Source organism: Aedes aegypti, chromosome 3 (assembly GCF_002204515.2).
Source record: "Aedes aegypti strain LVP_AGWG chromosome 3, AaegL5.0 Primary Assembly, whole genome shotgun sequence".
In the NCBI taxonomy this organism is placed as follows: Eukaryota; Metazoa; Arthropoda; class Insecta; order Diptera; family Culicidae; genus Aedes; species Aedes aegypti.
In genome coordinates, this window is record NC_035109.1 from 268,441,043 (window position 1) to 268,461,891 (window position 20,849).

The 20,849-nt window shown below is 40.1% G+C and overlaps 1 protein-coding gene across 8 annotated transcripts in view; it reads left to right on the top strand.

Moving 5' to 3' along the window:
* Window positions 1-20,849, top strand: part of LOC5572228 (heterogeneous nuclear ribonucleoprotein L) — a 710,940-nt gene that overhangs the window by 91,644 nt on the left and 598,447 nt on the right. The gene's annotated exons all lie outside the window — the stretch shown is intronic.

Below are 20,849 nucleotides of genomic sequence, written 5' to 3' on the forward strand. Positions count from 1 at the left end.
GCTATCAGAAGCTTAAAGTATACGATGATTGTGGTAGTCTTTATTTGTAAGTACTTTTATTTTTTGTATGCCTTAGTTGAATAGTTTTTTTTTTTAATTCAATAAGGCTTAGAGATAACTTTCAACAAAAGCTATTTTTTTTTTCAAAATAATGACTGGAAATTTGCACTTAATAAAATCAATCGATTATGAGAGAAAATTTCATTTTTCTTTTTAGCTTTTGCTAACCAGCCAATGGTCAAAAACGTTTCTGTGAAAAGATTATAGACTAGAGAGAAGAGATAAATTTGATCAATTGGAAAAAATGGATGCCAATAATGTCGAGGGCAGAATAACTTTAAGAAACACTCTATCAATTCCGAAAGGATGATGATGAAATCCAGAAACCCAGTGCCCAGTGAAGAAAAAGGTTTTCAAATGGCACTCAAGGAAAATTAGCATTACACTACATGAGAAAAAATTGTTGAATTATTGATACAACTTTTGCTCTCATAGTTTAGAATTTCAATGAAAATATGATCATACCATATAAAACTTAGAAAAACCTGTTATGGACATAATGGTTCCCTATTTCGCCATACGTGATAATTAGATTAGTTTGAAATTTTTAATCATTCTGTGTGTTTAGTAGTTTGATATCAAATGAATCTTGATGTTGAAACAATCAAAAATATTCAAAATGTGAAAGTTTTCGAGAAAACACATATGGCCAAATAGGGAACCACTATGTATAGCCATAACTGGTACACTTTCCCTTTTTGTTCTTTTTTGAGAACAATTTGAAGAGTGAAAAAATGCTATTTTGTTTAAGGAACCTTTGAAGAAAAACATTTTTTTATTGCATACAAATTATATAAAAGTTAAAAAACGAGCCAATATTCTTAGAATTTTATTATTTTTCTCATTAGACGAAAAATCACCTAAAATTACTGTCGAAAAGCTTGAAAACAGTCGAATTTTTCTATGTATCTAGCCAACAACCGACTAAAATGTCACTTACGCCGCTTTGCATTTGGGTCTTTCGTATCTTTGAACCGAACTCTGATTCAGTATGCTTGTGGATCACAAAACGTGATGATTTTTTTTATTAAGAGGCCCCTTTATGATATCTGACCCGGGCCTCAAATCCGGCACTGCTTGGAACACATAGCAAACATAGATTTCCTCTCACATTCCTTGAGAAGAAGCTTCAGGAATCCTTCTAATGATTTCTCCAGAGATTTATTCTGGAATATTGTCATGATCATACAGTCTTCAATTCTTCCAATAATTCCTCCAATTTCTCAAGAGATGAGTCAAATATACCTTTTTATCTCCTGAAATTTTCCAGTACAATTTTTGAGCGCTCCAACGCCTCTAATTTCCAGCAACCTGAAAATTGTTCCGGGAATTATCTCAGGATTTCCATCACAGATTTTCCACCACTTCCTCCACCGATTTCTCCAATTTTTATTCTATAAGATTTTCCATATATTCCTACAAGAATTCTTCCAATAAAATCAACAAAGGCTTATCCCAATCTAATCAAGCTCAAAACTATTTCTAAAGAATGTTTAAGGATTGTTTATCATGCCAGTGAAGTAAAACACCTACTTCCAATGGTAAATAAACGAGAAAAATGGTTTTTGTCATCGCTCTCGCTTTGGGCCTCTCCTTTGCTGCTGCTATGTATCAAGCTTGTTACAACTTGCGAACCATTGCCGATCAAAACCGATGTTTCCTCCCTAGCAGAATAATATCGATTTTAGTGGGAATCTCATTTGTCGAGGAAAATTTTGATCAATTATCAAGCGTTAATCTAAGAAATATGTAAAACTAATGGACAAACTTGCTAATTCAGAGTATTCTTGAAATATCGACAGATAAAATAGACAATATTCCTGTGCTAGAATTTACAGGTAGAATTCCGCAAAAAAGTTAGAAAATTCAAGGGCAAAGCTGATGAATATTTTCTCCCTTAATGCTTAATAAAAAAACCTCAAAATGATGCGCTGGATTTCCTGGTGAAAATTCTGAGATACTTTCTGAGGTCATCCTTTGAAAGGTCGAGTGTTTAAAGGTATCGTAAACGAACTTCTTGGAGGAATTCCTTTTGATGTCCATACATGAATCATTAAATGAACTCTTGAAGAAATCTTCGGAGTATAATCTGAATAAAAAAATACCTGCAAAAGTTTCTGATAACATTCCAGGGGGAAGTTGTGAAATAATACATATACAGGTGTTTGAGCAGTGTGGTTCTATCCCGTTAGACCGAATGTCGTTAGGCCGAAATTAGCCGTATGTTGTGAATCTATGACAAAAGGTCGAAAGACAAAAGGCCGAAAGGACAGAAGGTCGAAAGACAAAAGGTCGAAAGGACAAAAGGTTGAAGAACAAAAAAGAAGGGACAAAAGGTCGAAAATCTTTTTTCAAAGAAGGAAAAATTTCCCACCAAGCAAATCATTTTCGACCTTTTGTCCTTTCGACTTTTTGTCTTTCGACCTTTTGTCCTTTCGACGTTTTGTCTTTCGACCTTTTGTCCATAAACCGTATGTTGTAATGAACCGTATGGTCGATTGGGTCGAATGGATTGTTAGTTGTTGTATGCAAACTTTGCATTACCTAGAATCTCACAATATCCGCTGTGAAATATAGCTAGAAAGAATCGCATTTGATTAAAAGAAGAAAAAAACACTGATGAATGTGTTAGCCATTTGAAATAAAAGTAAATTATCAAATGTCTAACGACCTTTTCGACCTAATAAACTTTTCGGCCTAACGACCTGCACCCGAGGACTGGAAATTTTCTCATTACGAAGCACCAAGCGAATCTAAGAGTAAGTTCACACCCACCTGCTCGAGAGAACACAATATTACCAGAAGTTCGGGAACATATCTTGTGTGCAACCGAACAAGGTGTGATTACGTTTTTTTTTCATACAAATCAATTGAATATCCATAAAATCGTCAGTAAACTAGCAGTTCGTAGTTGAAACCCCTTGAAAACAAGAAATCTCCGAGGGGAAATACCATTTTTTCCCCAAAAAGCGCAATTGATTCTGAAAAGCTCCGAAGACGGTCACGAATCACTTTAGCTTCGTTTACTCGCGAGCACGACCGATGTGAATAAATCAGCACTCTGCTCGCGAGAATTTTGTTTTGTTTGGGCTCCGCAGATGTGTTCGCCATTTCCCATCACTGCTTAGGGCCATTCAAAAATTACAAATTTTTTGATTACTGCATCTGTTTCGCAAAAAGGCGTTGAATACAGTTCTTGTGTCCGAAGTACTCTCTTCTTCTAGTTCAAATTGTTCGGTTCGTTCAGAAATAAATCTCAGCTTGGTTCTGTTCACGAATTAATTTAAATAAATCAATGAATTAGCTAGTTCATAACTAGGTTTTTATTAAAACAAAATAGGTTAAAATGCCAATTTTGGCACTTATTCTTCGGCAAGAAAACAACAGCGGTTTTATTTTTGACGCAAAATGTTCCTATCACATTGAAAACAAAATTCGCACAAAATTTGAGTTTATATCATTGAAAATATGTGTTTTGCACTAGAAGCTCAAGCTTAAGCGTTTGGTATTAAAATTTGGATATGACTGTAGGACAGTATTGATCTTAAATTGCCATGGTTTTTATAATTTCGAAATAATCTTTTTTTATAAAAAAAAACTATTTAAAATGATCAATTTCATTTTAATATTTATGTGTCACATTTAATTTAGCATTTCAATCAAACAGTTTTAAAGACTTGAAATCTAATTCCAGAAAGTGCCACCAAAGCACAGTAAAATAATTCTCATGAAGCGACGTTTGATGCTGTAATGGCAAGTCCCTTTTTGCTCGTATAAAAAGCTGTAGAACACGACCGCCAACCAGAATGGTTTAGCAAGGGAAACCAGAAAGAAAACCCGATGGTTGCTGCAACCCCCCTTCTCGTAAGATGCCATATGTGTCCCGATTGCCTTTTGCTCTGGTTTGAGCACACAGTAACTTTGATGGCAAATGTTCGGAACTTTTTACCATCGCCGCCGTCTTTGTGGCATAATGGGAATATCACATCACCAGCACCTACACTTTCCAACAGTTTTCTCCGTTTCTGTTCATAACAGTCGAATAAATATTTAATGAGCTTTTTTGCACACACTCACAGGAACCCACATAGTTTTAATCGAAAGCTCGGAGTCGTTCGTTCATCCTCAGCTGGAAAATCGTCGAGTGAACAGAAGCCGTAGAAGCGATAGCTAAGACCAGAAAAAACGAGACCTCAGCAATTCATACTTTTTTTGAAACTCAAACTTTAAACTGTGAACCATATTAGCACCATTAGTGTCAATCCTGACTTCTTTTTTTATGGTGAAGCTTAGGTCGTTAAGGAAAAATTTACGCCTCGCTTAAAAGTTTTCATCGCGCCTCGGTTGATTTCCTTCTCGAGAACTATTCAGCGATGTTTGCGCGGGATTCAACCACCGGTTAATCCGCGAGATGAGTAAATTAAGGTGAAAACGAAAGGGAGCCAGGCTTAAAATTTTCAAGAGCACAAATCTGGAGATGTCTACTGGAACGGTGACAGGAAAACTACAGGACAGATTCTTACGAGTGGTGCACACACATGGTTCGTAGGTTGTCAAGCAATATGTAACGTGTTGCAGTGGTTTCAGCGTGTTCGGTAGTTTGGACATGAGATTCGTTAGTTATCACAGCTTTCCACGTGAATTGTCGTAATGATGTGCTTTTTCGACGAATTAAGGGGTCTACTGGCATTGAACTAGGAGACTAAAATGTTCACGAAACGGAAAAATCCGAAGAGTACTATGACAATATTTTTAGTCATTAAAAATCCTTTTTTTTTAAAGAGTCCCATTTTTAAGCAAAATGGTCTTTAAAGTTAGTTGTTTAACAATTTCTAGTTAGAATTATCTTCTGATAAATGGTAGTCAAAAAAAAACATAAAATAAATTTTCAAAAGATTTCAACCAAACCGAATAAAATTGCTGAATTGATAGATAACACCTTCAGATATTTTCCGAGGAATTCTCAAAGAAAATATCTTGTTTTTCTAATAGATGTTTTGGAATGATTCCTACAAGAAATCTTCAGGAACTCATGTAGAAATTTCTACGAAAAATGGGATCTTGGAGAAATTCTCACAAAATTTCATGAAAAATGAGTGATCAGAGTGAATTTATGCAGCAAACTATTAAAGAAGAAGAATCCTAGCCAAAATCATGTAAAAACGGTTCAAAAGATCATCTTGTAATAAGTCGAATCTTTTGTCAAATCGAATAGTGAAAGAATAAAATCTATCCGTTGACCCGTTCTCGAGCCATCGTGTTGTACAAATACCATTTCATTTCTATTTGTATAAATTTTCTTTGGAAATACCTTCTCGCTTATTTCAGGATGTTTTTTCCAATGATATATAAAATTTTCCTTAGACAGTGTTCTGTAAAAACTCCTGGTTGAAGTCGTTGGATTTTTTAAAGAATCTTCGGAGCCCAGGAAAAATCTCTGGCACAACTCTTCTATGTTTCAAAAGAAAACTTCATGGTTAAACTCTTAGGTACATAAACCATGAACGATAGTTTTGATGGAAATTCCAAGAAACTCTTTGAATGAATTGTAAAAGAATTCAGGAGGAAATCCTAACCATAAGCAAAGAAGGATACATATTTTCAGATATTTTTTGAAAGGTGTTCAGGGGCTCAAAACATATTGAAAATTGAGTTTTAGAGTAAATTTTATTCAACGAACCTGAAAATTAATTAATCTCAATACCTCTCAAAACCCCAACTGGCATAATTGAAAACCGGGAAAATTCAACAAAATGTACCGGGAAAAAAGCGGGAATTTCAATATGAAAATTTGGTGGCCACCCTGAAATAAGCTTTGTCCCAGTGAGGACGTAAGAAGAAGAAGAAGCATTTTGTCTAATAGTTCTTTTCTAGCAGATACCATGAACATTGGGCGATTTTTTCATGAAGCAATCCAAGATCTGTACTTCTTGAGTATTTCGTTGTTGCGTTACATAGTAAACTATACTTGCGTAGCCCTGTCAAAATCTTCAAGATATTTCAACACCCCATCCGAAATTGTCAACGACTTCAGCATCGTCACACTGCCCAACTTTCCCACACCCAATACCCAAGGTCAAACCGTAGCGGTAGAATTTTCCTACAGTAAGTAGCTCACAGAAAAAGGGTCATCAACGTCGAACACATTTCCCATTGCAGCACGGCTCTCGATCGTCACAGTTCGGCCAGCAGCGGTCAATGCCACAAAGGCCAACCACAAAACTCGTCAAACGCCAATCATTCTGTCTACGCTACGAGTTTTCCTCGGCGAAACTGACCGTGTGCGCGCAGGGATAACAAACGCCCGAAATGTGCGCGCGAAAACTATTTAAACTCGATAATCATCTTTTTGCGCGCCGGCTTCTCTAAACCTGGCCTGCCTGGATACTACGCTCGTCGCGTCCCAAGGAAAGGGCGGTTCGCGACGCAGCATTCCCCGTGCAATCCACTGACAGCCAGAAACCGACTACGACGACTGACTGACTACTGATGGTGGGGTATGGTATGCGTGTGTGTTTTCAAGTCCCAAAGTGGAGTGATAATCTATTTTTACATGCCTCTCGAACCGCGTGTATTTCGGCATTCGGACAACAACCAAACTATGCCGCGACGCAGCCAGCCATCCACTAAACTCTACACCACCAGGCCTGCCCAAGTTTTTTGAGTCGCGGACCAAATCTCAGATACAATATTGTGTATTGTATCATATATTTTTAACTATTTTTTGTGTTTATATCAAATGAAAGTGATGAACATTTCTATTGAAGAGATTGAAATTAGATATCTGCTTCTCTGATGATCTTGCCGACGATTCTGTGAAAATTGTGCTTAGGATTTTGTCAGAATCCAGCCCAGGATTCATTTGAAATCATTGCCATAGCTTGAGCTTGATTGGCCGCCCGTGGATGCTACTCCAGTATCGCCAGATCAGCTGCACTTACACAAGGAACCAACCGAATGACTGCTTGGGACTAACAGACACCCTCAGTGTATAAGTGCTGGTGATCTTCTATTTTTAGGCTATAATGGCGCCTGCCACGTCAGAATGCAGACCAATGTGGGGAAGGGGGAGGAAATGATGTTGCACTTATACTAGCCCACTGTAGACCGTGGAGTCCGACTGCATCTAAGCCAGTTCATGCGGAGTGTATGGATTGGGGGAAAGGCATGGCAGAGAGGTTTGCTTTGCGCGTGGAAGAATGGAAGCGTTAGGGAAACGGTTTCTTGCCCGTCTCTGGTTCTAGCGTTTTTGCTATGAACGAATAGTTTGAGTGTGATAGATTTAGAATGGAAGACAGAAGCAAGTGAGAGATATACAACTACAAAGTACGAGGGAAGGGACGGGCCTGGGATTGAACCCATGACCTTCTGCTTATGAAGCAGAAGCGGTAGCGATCAGACCACCAATCCCGACATTTGAAATCATTGCCATAGTTCTGACAAAATGTTTATAGGATTTTGTCAAAAACTCATACATTTGAAAATTCTGTAAAGGATTTTATGAGAATAATGTCCCAGATTTCACGAGAATTTAGACAGGGTTCTGTAAAAAATGTTCTTAGGTTTCCATCAGAACACCGTCAAAACTTTTAAAATCTGTAGAACCCGAGCAGAAGAAAATAACTGCTGAATACCAAATTGAGGTATTCCATACCAGATAATTTCCAATACTTACAACCTGAATGAGGTATGAATGAGCCCTGCATAAGAGGTAAAATACCTCAAATAATACCTTCTGCATATTCTACAAATATCAAGCTGATAACTAGATCAGATATTATAATACCTAAATAATACTTGATGGATTTTCATATAAAAGTGAAATTTTTCAATACTAGTTCAATACCTCCAGCAGTCCTCAATACCAAAATGAAGTATTTTTAATTGTTTTAAACATTTTTTTCAAATACTCGTTCAGCAACCACCTGATATATTCCCACAACACTGTACACTGTCCATCGTTGCTTTGATCAGTCTAGTCAGTTTCCCGGGAAAACCGTCCACCCGGTGATGGTGAAACTGCTCTTAAAACTATCCGTTATTGACGATACACAGCACCGAAGCCCGCCTCAGTACAATGCACGACTGAAACAACCAGATGTCGGCAATGCGTACGCGCAACATCTTGAGGCAATGTTGCCAGATGAAGGCTTGCTCGTTGGGCCCTTCTTGATGAATGCTGAGTTCTGGAGGACTGTCAAAGCAGTCATTACCGACGCTGCCGAAAGCATTATCGGATAGCGCGGGCTGCAATGCTACAGCATGGTACGCGGCAAAACGTGAAACGATACAGATTGAAGCGGAAACAGCAAACCCGGCAAGTGCCGTCTGGAAGAGGTGGAATGCCTGATGATGAAGTTGCTGTACCGTTCTCAAGGAACGCGGAACTTCTAACACAAACTCAACCCATCCCGCAAAGGCTTCGTGCCGCTAGCCGAACTGGGCAGAGATAAGAATGGGAGCATTGTGACGGACGGACGCGAGTTGATCGAAAGGTGGAAGCAGCAATACGACGAACACCTGAATGGCGCAGTATTCAAGCTTCCAAGAACCTTAGCATTCATGCTTCCATGAACGAAATTGCTAAATAAATATTTTAATTTTGCAGTTCGAGGTTTTTGTGGAAGTTTATTGAATTGTTTTGAAAGCATATTATTTACGCGTTTCTTTGTGAATTTATCTCTGATCCATATCTGTTGAATTATTCATAATACCCTACAATTAATAATCACAGCTTCGCAGAATAGCGTCGAACAGAAAAATATGTACAATAGTCTAACCTAATTGATTGCAAAGCTGTATACTTAGATTACTGGAGCACAGTTCAAGAACAAGCATACAAGAAGCTACCAACTCATGTAAAATACAGGATGCTTAAATGTGCTCTTAAACTGTCGGCAACACACGAACTGGCTAGGTATTTTGACCAGGCATAACAATCTCATCTGATCAAAGAGATCAAGCATGGGAAAATTCACTCACTCACCCGAACGCTACCGATAAAATATCTGCAAAGTATCTGCTGCCACCGAATGTTCAATGACTGCCGAACGCTACTAGGGTGAGCGCAATCCAGACGAATCGTAAACGATTGAGATAAACCGAAAATGAAAAGATATACGGAGCGGAGAGAGCACCTATCCTCTCTTAAATTGGATACACGAAAGAACGCGTTCGCCATTCGATCACTGAAAGCTTCCTGCGAAATGTACAGATTTTGCGTTCACTGAAACATTTCGCCTTGTGTATTACCAGTCAGTGAACGCTCTTCAGCTCTCAAATACGAATGCCACTCGTGCGGAATCGGAATGTAAAGAATCATTCGCTACAGCAATCGGATGCCTTCGGCACAAGGAGTCGGTAGTGAATCATTCTGTTGCCGTTTTTGTCTAACTTGTCGCTCGGCGAACAAGAAGAAAGCGCATTGGAAATTGAAACACTCAGCTTGGTCGGAGAAACGTAAATCCCGTTCTTGACCGCTTGTGGATGTGAGCGAGAGAAATGCAATATTCGAGTGAATGTTTCCCATGCTTGAAAGAGATCATTTCCGTGTGGTTCAAAGATATTATCCCTAATCGAAGAGCGCATTGAAATGAGATCATCTTTCCATCTTGATTATCTTGACAACTTTCTGGTGTTATGATCAAATTTCTGCTACATAACTGGTTACTGGTGTTCGATAACGTAACTTAAGGTTAGTTATTCTTAACTGCTAAGTATTTTCCTGGAAATAATAATATTTTGTGATTCCGGAAAGAGTAGTTACTGTCTACTGATTGATAAACTATATACAAATCATTCAGCGTTCCGACGAATTTTAAGACCGAAAAATATTAAAAGGAACTATTGCATGGGTTGATTGCAGTCGGCCATTGAAATTATAAACTTAAAAGCGATTACTTCACCACCGTTCAGGCCTGAAACCTAATTTTACCCGCACAGACACTAGACCGTCTTCCATCAGAAAACACTCAAAGCACTCAGTGGACCAATGGAACAACACTTATATTTACCTAAATTATCGTACCTATCGTGTCCGACAAATGCCATGCCATGCCACATGAATTTGGAGGAAAATAGATTTCATTCTCTTTAGATATAAAATTTATTTCATTTTTTTCGTCAAATTAATTCAGAATCAGTGCTGCTAAGCTTAACCTTCTATAGATAACTATTTTGATTACAAGCGGATTCCAGCTAACATAAATTTGCCATCAATGAAAATCATTTTGTCGTTTGGAATATTCCGTCCTCGAGCGCTTGAGTTCTATGTTTGAAGAAAAAGCGGTAATTAAGATTCTCAATGAGTATCTATATAATATGCAGCTAGACTTACTGGTTCGATATGCACAAAACTCAATATACACTATGCAGTGAATGAACCTTCAATCCATATCAGTAAAGTGCTGCAAAACCTAAAAGTTGATTAAATTGAAAATTTATTTTATTCAAAATGTGTTTAGTCCGCTAACTTACGTTGAGTATGCGAATTGTTTTGTACTTCTTTCAAACGCTGTCACCGTATAAACCACGCGGATTGCTGAGTTGAAAAGATTTTATCGAGCATCAAAAGAGCCAAAGATTTTCACGAGAAAGATGATCAAAGAGCTCTAGATGATATCTGTTTATTCGATCCATATCTTACTCATGTGATCGAAAGATGAGATAAAATGCAATGCCTGATGTTGACAAAAAAATAGTGATAAAATTGTCATCAAAACGATGAAAAACAAACAACAAATCAAGTTCGCTCTCAACCGTTTGTCCCAACTGTTGCGGATTGGGATACAATCAAAAGCAAAATTGTCATGACAATCACAGGGCGAAATATTGTTGCGACCTTTTAAACTCGCGATTAATCAGTTATTCTAAATGCAAAACCAAATTTGTTTTATGGATACTGTTCAATAATGTGTCAATGCTTAGCTACACGAAGAAAATTGCAAAGTGAAGCCCAGAAAGTCGCTGCGCACGTGGCGATCGATCATTGTCATATTCTGTTCATGTAATGATAAACTGTTATTGCGGAATAAAATTGTTGCAACAAGAAAAGGTGATGAAAATGTCTTTGTTGCTGCGGGTTGGGTAACAATTGATTCACTGCAAACCATCATTTTACGAATTGAGCTCACTAAATTTTTACTTGAATACTTGACATTTTTCAAGAAGAGGAATCCTAGGTAGGATTCTTGAAAAAATCTCTTGATCTTATAGGCATCCCTGAAGAAATATTTGTTAGGATCCACTACGAAACTCCTGGAAGAATCTGAGGGCAATTTTCTTAAGATTCCTAGAGGTGTCTCATGAGAATTTCCTTGCCATTTCTTCGAAGAAATTCAAGTATAATGAACATAATCCATGAACAATTGTATTGAGATATTAAAAAACAAATTCCATAGAATACTCTTGATATAATTGCTGAAGAGATCTCTGGAGGCATCTCACAATGGATTCATTGAATATTATTTCTGGTATATTCTTCATGAATTCCTTGAGTCACGTATGGAATAATTTCTGTAGGAGTTTTTGGATAATTGCATGCAGAAAATCCTGGAGAAATTTGTGTAAAAATCCCTTGAGATACGTTTTTGTTAGAATTCCTGCAGAATTTGGATTTGAAAATCCAGCAAAAATAATTGGATGGTTTTCGAAATTAATTGTTTAACAAATTCATGAGGCAATACTGTAACAGTTCGGACTCGATTATCCGTAGTATTGCTGTTTTTTTTCACTCCGAATAAATGAACGAAAAATTAAAATCTGCGATATAAGAACTTAATCGGTCAAGCGGTTCAAAAGTTATGATATTTTTAAAAATAAAAATTTTGCAAAGTTGCGATTTTTCTGGTCATCCTATTTTGGAAATGGTCACTCTAATAAAAACTCCAAAAACACGTGTATCCTTATTTCTGATAAGGAACAAAATAGCAAATTTTTACGGAATTCGGTGACCCACTAGATCGGTTTTTCATGGAATGGCTGAATTACTGGAAAGAAATCTGAAAAAATAGCGTGAAGCCCGAACAAAACCTTAAGCAAACAAAAAAGGATTCCTCAAAGAATACATTGTGGAAACTCCTTGAATTTCTAAAAAAAAACGCCGTGAAGAATTCCTGAAAATATTTTTGAAGCACTAAAAAAATTACTGGAATAATCTATAAAAAAAAAAAACATTTCAAAGAAAAGAATTTCTTGAAAAAAAAATCCTGAATATAAACTCTGAAAAATTCTTAGAGCAAAAATTTCTTGAAGAAAAGGTCGAAAGACGTTTTGGTGCTTTCACTAGAAACACTTAACCTTGGACCTCGGGTCTTTTTCGACCCATTTCAAAATTCAAATCAATGTAACTTTTGATTGAAATAACCTAGCAATTTAAAGTTTTCTGACAATCATTTTTTTGTGGGAAATTTTATTTTTGCGGAAACAAAAATATTGAATGACCCCTAGGGGAGCTTCCATAAAAAAGTTACAAATTGTGACTTAGGGTCGTTTTCGATCCGAAAATTCAAACAGCTCGCAAAAATCAGTGTGTTTTGTTATGTTGGTCTTAAATGAAAGGCACTCATGTCTAGTTTCAGAAACCCTCCCGGAGATCCAAATTTGATCACTGTGGCCACCGGGATCCTACTACATCTGAAAAAAAGTCTCTTTAGAGACCCTTAATTTGACAACCTGTAGGTTCAAGTATTCTGAACCGTTCTGAATAGGTATTTACGTGGACTGTGAATATAGATTCTAAAATCATTTAGTTAGTCATCGCAGTTTTGTATATGTAATTCACATCGGTACTATTCGGTTGATAGTAATTTTGGCATAAAATTATTCTGTAATTAGGAACCAAATACCGGCGCACATCCCATGAAAAAAGCGGTCCAGTATGGTGCATGCGGAACCGGTTCCTAGAGTCCCGGAAGGTGGCCAATCTGGACAATTCGATGAAATTACTCGGATTTATGCCCCAAAACCAAATGAATTGTGTCCAATTCTTTACGATTTTTTATAATTGGATATATTTTGCCAAAAGGATGAATAAATGGCTTTTGGAGCACCGGAATGGCCACCGGGAAACCCGTAATACGGTACCACTAAGTTTTAGCACCAAAAGTAGCCATGCGACGGCTCAATCTTCATGCTTTTGAATCCCTGTGACTCTTCTAGTTCAATTATAGATGAATGACCACTCTGACTAATTGTTACCCTCGAAATAACTCAGGAATGACCACGGGAGATATCAGTATTGTGGAACATTTTAGTTTTGTACCAAAACTAGGCATGCGACGGCTTAGTCTTCGTGATTTTGAACACCTTATACCCTAAGCCACATTTTGTAACTTTTTGTTAGGGACTAAGGAAGGTTATATGAAATTCCACGACGAATATTAGAAGTATTAAATGTTTGAAAATAAAACCCTGAAGTGATTCCTGGGATTCAATCATTTCTCAATACATTCACACACTAGAAGATATCCTCAAAAGAATCTCTGAAACCAATTCTCGATAGAATCCGCAGCAGAATTCCTGGGGGATCCATTGGATAAAACTGCTGTCAAGAATGATTCACCCCCGCACCAAATACACGATGAACAAAACACTCATTAGACCGGTAGTCCTTTACAGGCATGAAACATGAACTTTACTCGGAAACCTGCAAGCTCTTGGGATTTGCGAACTCCGGGTACTTAGGACGATCTTCGGCGGCATGAAGGGGAGAACTGTGTGTGGCGGTGAAGGATGAATCACGAGCTCGCCCAGCCTTACGGCGAACCCAGTTTCCTGAAGGTGGCTTCAGTTGGAAGGATACGTTGGTCAGGGCATGTGGCAAGAATGCCGGACAAAAACCTTGTAAAAATGGTGTCGCTTCGAATCCGGTCGAAACAAGATGGCGTGGAGTGCAGTGAGCTAGGTGGATTGACCAGGTGCGCCAGGAGCTGGAGAGCGTGGGTCGCAGTCGAGGATGTAGAAAGGCGGCCATGAATCCAGTGAATTGGTGAAGTATTGTTGGCGAGGTTTCATCAAGTTAATTGATGTAGAACCAAATAAATAAATAAAATGACGTCACAATTTTGGAGCTACTGCTCGCCATAGTTATATATAATACTGATTTTTATTGATGTTTATATATTTTACAGAACTTTTTAGTAGTCTGATCTTCCTGGTATGCAACATAGGACTTAAAGTTTCATGTAAAATTTAGTTTGGATTAAATTGCATGATTAAGTTTTGAATAAATCGAATTTTTCAACTTGCTTCGTTTCTATTTTATGACGAGAAATACTTCTCTGAAGCATCAACAAATATTTTTTGAGTATGGAAAGTATTAAAGAAATTGTTGATAAGTATTATTTAACACTGTGGATTCTGTGACAAATTAAGCAACTAAAATTGTTATGTAATGAATTTAACATCTCTAAAACGGGGCGAAATATGTTGTTTTTCAGTATTCAACAATTCCAAACAAGTTATTGCAGGTATTTTGGTACTCGTGGGCCGTACGTTGGGCAGATCTGCTCTATGCTCCACCGAAGCTCTGTGATGAGTTGACGACTATCGGGATGTGGACTTTACGAGACGGTCGGGGAAGCGGTCGCACCAACCAACAACAACCAGGACGACTCTTCCGTTCCGTTTCGTTCCGCAAGCTGATCGAGATTGATGGCGATGCGTCATTCCTTGAGAAAATGAGCTCGGGCGGCCACCCGAAGTATGCGTGCACATCACACCGAAGAAGGAGGCCCCGATAAAGTGCGGTAACAGCGTAGAGGAGAATTACACATGTTTCATTAGCTGTGGTGGCGGCAGGCGGTTATCTTATTTCTGTGGGTTCGAATCCCGCTGGACGAGGATTTTTTCGTAAAGGAAATTTTCTCGATTTCCCAAGGCATAGAGTATATTAATGCTAATGGATTTTTTCGTAAAGGAAATTTTCTCGATTTCCCAAGGCATAGAGTATATTAATGCTTGCCTCACGATGTCGAAATGGTCAATTGACAAAAAAAGCTCCCAGTTAATAACTGTGGAAATGGTTATAAAAACTCATAAAAAGTTGTGAAGCAGGATCTGTCCCTGTAGGGACGTAACGCCACAAAAATATGGTAATCTGGGCTGCGAAGAGCTGTCTTTTTGGGATATTCTAATGGAAAGTAATAATTTCACACGTTGAACAGCTAATGATCTACTAACTAAGAAGTTTAGAAGCTATGTTCTGATCGGACCCGTTTCACTTAATTCCGTAATTATCAAATCTGTCTTGCGACATACAATTTGTAATAGTTTTTCATCTATTTGGTACTATTGTTTACCTCTATTAGAGCATTTCCAGCTCTAAACCGCTTGAATTGTTGTCTAGTTCTCTAGATTTGTGCTCTTGGAAATTTAAGGTTTGGCTTCGATGCATCTTTACCACAACATTCCTGAGCACCGGTAGCTCTAACTGAATGACTAAATCTGGCAGTGCTCCCGCTTGAGCTAATTTATGTCGGAACCATGATGATACGTTCCACACTCTGACTACGAATCACAACAAGGTTCTCGCGCCCTTTAGCTTCCCCAAGATCGACTTGTACCTGCGCCGTAGCATTCCACGACGGAATGTAGCAGGAGGAAGCGTTGATGAAGACATAAATTTTGGCAAATTACCACACCACCTAATGGCGTGTACGGCCGTCGATTCGTCTTTAAGATTTGGTTGATTTAGATCGTCGAGCTCCCAGCCGTCTTCTTCGCCCGGGGCAGTCAGAGGCAGTGGCACCTGAGAGAATATACAACACACATCTGGCCCCGCATGCGTAGGTGTCCACTACTAGATACGTATACTCTGTATTTGCTCAGCAGCTCAATCCAAGCCCGGCGTAGTCTACAGAAGAGTGTGTCATTCGGATATGGGAGGGTTCAAAAACGACGTTCATCGTTTTTCGGGTTTTGTAGACCTTCCCTTCCTCACTCTGTCATGCTTTTTCCTCCAATACATAATACATGTAGAATCCCTCCACCTCTCCAAAAAGGTTGGTCGTCATTTTTAAATGCTCCCCATGTGCGCTACCATTGCCAGCGCTTCGCTTCGTCACGGAGTCAATTAATTTTCTCACGAGGATTCACGTTTGTTTACACATACCGGGCAGCTTTCCCGTCCACGCGGAAAGTGGGGGCCAATAGTTTACGATTGACCACGCTGCGAACAGGTGAGCATTTTATTGTCAGCTGATTTAGCACCCATTTGGCACAGGGGAATATTTTGGAATTTCGTCTGCCATCTCGTCGATGCGAAAAAAATGGGGAGAATTTCGGACCACGCCGTTTACAGGAAGTGTTTGTTGACAAATCGGGGCGATTTGTTGGCTGAATTGGGCAATCAGCTGAGGGGAACACCTTTGTTTTCATTTGGGGTGGGATTTCGCCATAATTTTGTTGGAGGCAATGTGAACTTCGTAGCGTGAGGCACATGTTGCGCAATATTGGTCTACGATCGATGAAATTAAGCACACATTCAGAATGATTTGTACAATTATTGTTGAAGTCATTAGAGTAGTGTTGAAATCGATAATTATCATTTAGCGACTGAAGGGTGCAGCAGGCAATAAAAGCATTGAAGCCATTAGATAGGCCTCAATAGTTATGATGTCTGCTGATTGTTTATTGCGACTCCACCGGAGTTCAATTGATGTTTGATTTTCTTATCTCATTTTACAGCTCGAGTAAATTGATCCCTTACGTTTGGTTGTTGGTATAATTGTCGTATAATGCAAGGACCAGAGTGATCACAACCGGCCTCATTACATAACATGAACGGCATGGTACAACAATAAATAGACCCTAGAACGAATCTATCATTACTTTTACACATAGTGTTCAATGAGCACTTCCACTGTTATTAACTGAGAGCTTTTATTGCCAAAGTTGCTAATTTTCGCATTCGTACATCGTGTAGCAGGTACGATAATACTGTATGTCCAGGGAAGTCAAGGAAATTTCAATTACGAAAAAATTCTGGACTGACCGGGAATCTAACCCAGACACCTACAGCATGGCTTTGCTTTGTAGCCGCGGACTCTAACCACTCGGCTTAGGCAGCGCACACTTACTACGTAATTCTATGATTCAGCGGTTTTCAGATCGTGCTCCTTGGCACTTGGTGCTCCGCAGAGCATTGGCAGGTGCTCCGCGAGCGTTTTAAAATGTATTTATGCCTTGAAACATCTCTACTTTTTATTTTAAACGAAAAAAAAAAAGACAAAACAATCGATCCAGCTGAACATTTTTTTGATGAGTAACTTGTTGTTTCCAAGTGAATCAAATGATCGAATTTGTATATAAGAACGCTGTAGATTCTGCTCCGGAATATTTGTATGTAGTTTTTTTTATTCATTTTCACCTTATCAAGTTTATGATGTTATGGTGGATGACGAAACACAGTTTACACGGTGCCAAAATATTGACATTATCGAACTTTCATACACTTTGGATACTTTCAAAGAATATTTTGAAACTTTCAGGATGGGAAGGTATTGTCTGGATACCTATTCTCATCGACAAAAATCTTAGGTACAGTAAAACTGGGAGACATAAATCGGAATAACCTTCCTCGCCAAAATTTCGAATCAAAATGCTTCTTCGACAATTTTTCAATGTATGAATGAAGCTTCTCTTTTCTATATTAACCCCTCTACCGGCAGCTTCATTTTTTACCGCTAACAAAATATTCAAATCGCGATAACTTTTTTGTTTCTCGATATTCATGCACCATTTTTCACAACATCTCAAAAAACTCTTCTAGTTCAGTATTCTTGGAGAAATCTAAAAATTACGATATGGGGTTTTTTAGAGTTTTCAAGATCTTCATTTGTCCAGCGTGGTACCAGAAACATAAATGCTCATTACTCAAAGACGGCTGCACCAAATTGCTTCATTTTTTCACAACATACTCGCATTAATATATAATTCCGTGGAGTGAATATCCAAATACGATAAAAAATTTGTAGCCTGAGATATTTACGTGGGTTATTGCTACGCGTCGGTCCCCCAAGGAATTTTGGAATATCTCCGGATCCAGATGATCAATTATCAATATCGACACATATATTTAAACTAGAAGAGTTTTTGAGGGCTTGCGAAAAAATGGTGCAAAAATATCGAGAAACAAAAAAGTTATCGCGATTTGTATTTTTTTTAGCGATGAAAAATGAAGCTGACGGTAGAGTTAACCCCTCTACTTAATATGTGCATAAAAGTTAAAAGTTTTGGCTAAAAATAAGTCTCGTTCATGGTTGGTAAATGGCTGGGCATGGCGTACCATTGGTACCTCGCGTACCTGAAGGAATAAAATAGACCCCTTTGTGCGGTCCTTAGCCTCTTGCCCAGCAACTCCTATCCCTACCTCCTCGCGGTACTGGCCGGGGTACGAGTAACCTTAGGGAAGATCGGGTAACCAACCCCCGGTGGGAACTTTGGTCGTATGCTGACAGGGAAGGGGGGGGTTTGCTTTTGCTTTTGCTTCTGCAAACCTTGAGCGTCTGTACTCCATGTTAGGAGCGGCTCACAACAGCGTCTGTTCCCCATGTCAGGGGCGGCTGATCATCGTCCGAGTGCCAGAGAAGGACTCTAAGCTAAACTGCGCACTATGGTCCTCCGAACATTTAGGGGGAATGGTCCTCCGGAAATCTAGGGGGTTGGTGTCAGGTCCTGCAAGCCAGCCGTAAAAAAATCAAGCAACGAATAATCAACGAGAGAATACGAACCGGGACAATCGGCGAAGACCACAGCGACGTAAAGGGACTAGCGATTGGAAGCTCGGTACGTGGAACTGTAAATCTCTCAACTTCATCGGAAGCACACGCATACTCGCCGACGTGCTGAAGGACCGTGGATTCGGCATCGTAGCGTTGCAGGAAGTGTGTTGGAAGGGATCAATGGTGCGAACGTTTAGAGGTAACCATACCATCTACCAGAGCTGCGGCAGTACACATGAGCTGGGAACAGCTTTTATAGTGATGGGTGATATGCAGAGGCGTGTGATCGGGTGGTGGCCGATCAATGAGAGAATGTGCAAGTTGAGGATCAAAGGCCGGTTCTTCAACTTCAGCATAATAAACGTGCACAGCCCTCACTCCGGAAGCACTGATGATGATAAAGACGCTTTTTACGCGCAGCTTGAACGCGAGTACGACAGTTGCCCAAGCCACGACATGAAAATCATCATAGGAGATCTAAACGCTCAGGTTGGCCAGGAGGAGGAATTCAGACCGACGATTGGAAAGTTCAGCGCCCACCGGCTGACGAACGAAAACGGCCTACGACTAATTGATTTTGCCGCCTCCAAGAATATGGCCATTCGTAGCACCTACTTCCAGCACAGCCTTCCGTACCGATACACCTGGAGATCACCACAGCAGACAGAATCGCAAATCGACCACGTTCTGATTGATGGTCGGCACTTCTCCGACATAATCGACGTCAGGACCTATCGTGGCGCTAACATCGACTCTGACCACTATCTGGTGATGGTCAAACTGCGCCCAAAACTCTCCGTCGTTAACAACGTACGGTACCGACGGCCGCCCCGGTATGACCTAGAGCGGCTCAAGCAACCGGATGTCGCAGCGGCATACGCGCAGCAACTCGAGGCTGCATTACCGGAAGAGGGTGAGCTGGACGAAGCCCCTCTTGAGGACTGCTTGAGAACAGTGAAAGCAGCCATCAACGATGCAGCTGAGAGCAACGTCGGGTACGTGGGACGGAGTCGACGGAACGATTGGTTCGACGAGGAGTGCCAGGAGGTTTTGAAGGAGAAGAATGCAGCGCGGGCGGTCATGCTGCAGCAAGGGACCCGGCAGAACGTGGAACGCTATAAACAGAAACGGCAACAGCAGACCCGCCTCTTTCGGGAGAAAAAACGCCGCCTGGAGGAGACGGAGTGCGAGGAGATGGAACAGCTGTGCCGGTCTCAGGAAACGCGTAGGTTCTATCAGAAGCTCAACGCATCCCGCAACGGCTTCGTGCCGCGAGCCGAGATGTGCAGGGATAAGGATGGGAGCATTCTGACGGACGAGCGTGAGGTGATCGAAAGGTGGAAGCAGCACTTCGACGAGCACCTGAATGGTGCTGAGAGCACAGGCAATGAAGGACGGGACAACGGAGGAAATGCCTTCGTCAGTACTGCGGAAGATGGAAACCAACCAGCCCCCACTTTGAGGGAGGTTAAAGATGCCATTCACCAGCTCAAGAACAATAAAGCTGCTGGTAAGGATGGTATCGGAGCTGAACTCATAAAGATGGGTCCGGAAAGGCTGGCCATTTGTCTGCACCGGCTGATAGGCACAATCTGGGAAACAGAACAGCTACCGGAGGAGTGGAAGGAAGGGGTAATCTGCCCCATCTACAAGAAAGGCGACAAGTTAGACTGTGAGAACTTTCGAGCGATCACCATTCTAAATGTGGCCTACAAAGTATTATCCCAGATCATCTTCCGTCGTTTGTCACCCGTAGTAAACGAGTTCGTGGGAAGTTATCAAGCCGGCTTCGTTGACGGCCGATCGACAACGGACCAGATCTTTACTGTACGGCAAATCCTCCAAAAATGTCGTGAATACCAGGTCCCAACGCATCACCTTTTCATCGATCTCAAGGCGGCATACGACAGTATCGACCGCGTAGAGCTATGGAAAATCATGGACGAGAACAGCTTTCCCGGGAAGCTCACGAGACTGATAAGAGCGACGATGGAAGGTGTGCAAAATTGTGTGAAGGTTTCAGGCGAACACTCCAGTTCGTTTGGATCCCACCGGGGACTACGACAA